This window comes from Petromyzon marinus, unplaced genomic scaffold, assembly GCF_048934315.1.
Source record: "Petromyzon marinus isolate PM22_M1 ecotype Great Lakes invasive population unplaced genomic scaffold, UKy_Petmar_22M1.pri1.0 PM_G_Scaffold_93, whole genome shotgun sequence".
NCBI classification, from domain to species: Eukaryota; Metazoa; Chordata; class Hyperoartia; order Petromyzontiformes; family Petromyzontidae; genus Petromyzon; species Petromyzon marinus.
In genome coordinates, this window is record NW_027423050.1 from 145,001 (window position 1) to 150,000 (window position 5,000).

At 39.7% G+C, this 5,000-nt stretch overlaps 1 pseudogene; it reads right to left on the reverse strand.

The window, feature by feature from the left end:
• The window catches only part of LOC142922392 (28S ribosomal RNA), a 10,545-nt pseudogene that overhangs the window by 1,913 nt on the left and 3,632 nt on the right, over window positions 1-5,000 (reverse strand).

The following is a 5,000-nucleotide window of genomic DNA, read 5'->3' on the forward strand; positions in this document are numbered from 1 at the left end:
AAATAAAGAATTAAAATAACAAAGTCTAATCTATATAAGTAATCTTGAATAAAGCTTATTTTTAATCTTCTTTGAAGGCAGAAAATAGTAAGGTAAAAATAAAGTCCTCTCTATGCTCTGAAGTAACATATAAAAAAAACTAGCAATAAAAAAAAATACCAAGTCTTCGTCTTGGAAAATAACAAAATCTAAAAGAAAAATCTTCTTTGTGGAAAATAGTAAAATAAAAAAACCAAGTCTTCACCTTGGAAAATAACAAAATCTAATCTAAAACATCTTAAATAAAACTTGTCTGTAGTCTTCTTTGTAGGCAGAAAATAGTACGTTACTTCTTTGAAGGCAGAAAATAGTAAGGTAAAAATAAAGTCCTCTCTATGCTCTGAAGTAACATATATAAAAAAAACTAGCAATAAAAAAAATACCAAGTCTTCGTCTTGGAAAATAACAAAATCTAAAAGAAAAATCTTCTTTGTGGAAAATAGTAAAATAAAAAAACCAAGTCTTCACCTTGGAAAATAACAAAATCTAATCTAAAACATCTTAAATAAAGCTTGTCTGTAGTCTTCTTTGTAGGCAGAAAATAGTACGTTACAGGACTCTCGAACTGATGTATTCCAAAAATAAAGAATTAAAATAACAAAGTCTAATCTATATAAGCGCTCTTGATTAAAGCAGTGTAAAAAAAAAAAATAGCAATATAAAAAACCAAGTCTTCATCTTGGAAAATAACAAAATCTAAAAGAAAAGAAAAGTCTTCTTTGTGGAAAATAGTAAAATAAAAAAACCAAGACTTCACCTTGGAAAATAACAAAATCTAATCTAAAACATCTTAAATAAAGCTGACTTTGTAGGCAGAAAATAGGAAGTTACAGGACTCTCGAACTGATGTAGTCCAAAAATAAAGAATTAAAATAACAAAGACCAATCTATATAAGTGCTCTTGAATAGGCTTCGTGTAAAAAAAATAGCAATAAAAAAATACCAAGTCTTCGTCTTGGAAAATAACAAAATCTAAAAGAAAAGTCTTCTTTGTGGAAAATAGTAAAATAAAAAAACCAAGACTTCACCTTGGAAAATAACAAAATCTAATCTAAAACATCTTAAATAAAGCTGGTTTGTAGTCTTCTCTCGAACTGATGTAGTGCAAAAATAAAGAATTAAAATAACAAAGTCTAATCTATATAAGTGCTCTTGAATAAAGCTTCCTGTAAAAAAATAGCAAAAAAAATACCAAGTCTTCGTCTTGAAAAATAACAAAATCTAAAAGAAAAGAAAAGTCTTCTTTGTGGAAAATAGTAAAATAAAAAAACCAAGACTTCACCTTGGAAAATAACAAAATCTAATCTAAAACATCTTAAATAAAGCTTATTTGTAATCTTCTTTGTAGGCAGAAAATAGTAAGTTACAGGACTCTCGAACTGATGTAGTCCAAAAAATAAAGAATTAAAATAACAAAGTCTAATCTATATAAGTGCTCTTGAATAAGCTTCGTGTAAAAAAATAGCAATATAATAAAAATACCAAGTCTTCGTCTTGGAAAATAACAAAATCTAAAAGAAAGGTCTTCTTTATGGAAAATAGTAAAATAAGAATACCAAGACTTCACCTTGGAAAATAACAAAACCATCTTGAAAAAAGCTTATTTTTAATCTTCTTTGTAGGCAGAAAATAGTAAGGCGAAAATAAAGTCCCCTCTAAGCTCTAAAGTAACAAATACGACGTGTTAAAAAAAAACTAACAATAAAAAAAAGAACCAAGACTTCGTCTTGGAAAATAACAATCTAAATTGTGGAAAATAGTAAAATGAAATAAAAACCGACTTCACCTTCGAAAATAACAAAATCAATCTAAAACAAATGACATCTTAAAACAAAACTATTATTTGTTTCGGAGGTTGTCTATGACTGTTCATAGACCGCATAATTTCCACAGAACATTCTCAGAATATCAAGAGAGAAAAGCAGCGTTCTGCGGGAAATCATCTTGGCCAGTGATGTCGTTCTGGGTTTGGTCAGGCCCAGGGAGGTAAGTACCTCGTTATTCTCAAGGGGCCACTTTCCTCTTGCCCCAACCGGGAATCCAAAGAATGTGACCTTGCTAGCCTTCGTCAGCACTTTGACTTGATCACCAAGAGGGGTATAGTACGAAACTTTGTGCGAGGCAGCATCTGACAAGGTATTCTTTGAAAGCTCAAAACGGACGGTGACATCGATCACAACCGCCTCCTCATCTTTTGCAAACACGAGGTCAGGCTTTCTCATCTCTCCCGTCTCGGATATGAACCGTGGCTCTTTGTATACAGACCAGCCCAATCTAGCCGCTTCGTCTGCCAGAATGTTACTGATCTTGTTATGTCGCGCAATTCTTGCTTTCTGTACTGCAGGACATTGACCGAGAATGTGCGAAAGGGACTCGAGTCTGGCAGAGCATTTCCTGCAGGAACGTAAGGCCCCATCTCTGCCTCTGTTCAAGCTTTCTCTTGTTGGGTAAATATTTGCCCTTAGTTGTAGTGCTGCGATAAAAAAGCATTGTTTAAAGCCGCACCATGGCCTCAACCAAGCATTACTGATTCTATCATGCGCAAAGTTTACAATGCCCCTTCCTTGAACCGGCTTTTCGCACCATCTCTGAAATTCATGCTCCCTCCAATCGCAGGGTCTCGGATATACAGGTTCTTTTGACACCGAGTCCCTGAGAACGAATGTTGGGATTGCATCACTGTCACCCCCTGCTCGTACCCACAAATTACGGTATTCTTCCTCCATACCCTGCGAGGACACAATATTACGGGTGATAGCATCGGACGAGTTTGCTATACGTTGCAGCCTTCTAACTTGAACCGAAGGGATTGTTTTTTCCAGTTTCAAGATGGCAAGGCCTCCGTCTCGGGCTCTGGCATATAACAGTCCATCACAAGTTGAAGCGGGAAGGTGGAGCCATCCTTTTACCGCCTTTCTAATCTCTTGGTCCAACCCACGGAGAGTTGATTGCTTGCAGTCCGAGTGGTCTGCAGGATATAACAATCTGGGTAGGGCATAGGCATTGAGTAGTTCAACCTTCTGAGTTGGCTTCAGAGGCGCCTCATCGATTTTCGAGATCCATGTCTTTAGCTGACAATGTAGATCAGGCTGTATAGTGCCAGTCCAAGGGCCAATTTTCAGACCAAGGTATTTCGTTGATTCATCAGGTTGGATCATATGGACATCTTTATTTTTGATAGTCCATGGGTCGCAGTTGTTCACCGTATATGAATCTTTGGTTGGGCTTATCATGAAGCCCTGGCACTTTCTGGCCTGAACCTCCAATCCCGATAGCCCACAAAATGATTCCAAGATCGCTAGATTTTCGGCCATACCAACCCAAGATTCGCTCACCAACACCAAATCATCAGCAAACGCAAGAGCTGTCACGTGGTCGGTATCAATGGAGTACCCAACTCCGTGTGACTCTAGGGTGCATATCAAAGGGTCCATGGCAAGATTGAAGAGCAGGGGTGACATGGGGTCACCCTGTTTGACACCAACACGTATGCTAATTTCTCGAGTCGACTCGCCATTGCTTTTGAACGAGGTCGTACACCGATCGTAGGCGTTCTGGATGATGCCCACCACGTGTTCATCTACTTTCTTGTGCCTTAACACCCATAAAATATGAGCATGCGAAACCGAGTCAAAAGCTTTCGCTATGTCGATGAACATGACAGCCAACGGCCTGTGCAATTTCTTAGCGTGTCTCATAAGGTCCTGTAGCACCTTAAGATTTTCAGAGCAGCCAGATGCCGCTATAAAACCACGCTGCCTTGGGTTTAAGGGACAAGCACGAGCAAGACGTGCAGTCATTATTCTGGAAAATAATCTCAGAATCATTGAACCAATCGTTATTGGTCTCCAGTTCCCCAATTCTTTCAGCTTTTCATCGTCCATAACCTTAGGAATAAGAATCGTCCTATTCTTTTTCAACTCTTTGGGAATAATTCCTGTAATCATCCATGCATTAAATAGGGCTGTCAGTGTCCGACCCTCGGGGTCGGCAGCACAGATTGCAGCCCTTGTTAGGCCATCTGGCCCAGCTGCTGACGTTGGTTTAATGGCCCGTATGGCAGTCTGAACTTCCTCCACCGAAATTAGGGGCTCAAAGTATTCGTTATTTGCAACACCTGATGACTTAAATTGGCCCAGGCCATTGAATGGCAACACCTTCTCCCATTTTTCGCAGTAAAAACGATATACATCTGCGTTCGGGATTCGGCATTCATGACGTTCAGTGCCATCCAGGACTAAGGACGCAAGAAGAGAGCGGTTCTTAAAGAAGAGCTTCTGGTGCTTCATGAAGCTTCCTCGTTTTTCCGCTCTCTTCTTCATCCAAGATCGTGTGGGTAATATCCTGGGTTTAATAATGTCGTTCTCAGGTTTTGAACGTTTGCCTTTGTTTTTCACCAATCTCATCGGACAAAGCATCAATGCTGTGGCAGTTTCTACGAGGGCATCATGTTGGCCCTCGCCGTTAAGCCAAGCCTTTATTGCCTCCATTGCAGGCTTTTCCAGGGTCCCAGAATTCTCATTCGTAAGCCGCTCAGCTGCTTGAGCGAGTATGGATGAAGTCCCCGTTGTTACATTTGGTGGGGGAGACAATGTCTCAAGAGGCCTAGAAGAAAAATGTAAGCTGTCTGACATGGGGGCCCCTGTCTTTTTACTTAGGTCCCGTCTCTTGTCAGAGACTTGCTTGTTGGTCTTAGTCCCAAGCGCTTCAGCAATGATCTTATTGATATTCTTTTTCCCCTGAAACTGCAACTCTAGAAGGGCCAGCTGTTCTACTTCCTTCAAAGACCAGCAGCTACGGTGTACCCCTCTCTGCGAGGTACCCTTTATACCATCTTTAATCCTTTCCTCATTACGGGTGACTGGGTGAGCATGCCTCTTGTGCTGCGAAAGGCCACTTAGAGTCGCAAAGCGTGCCTGGCAACATTCACAGACCATTGGTAAGCTTTCCTCAGTTAACTT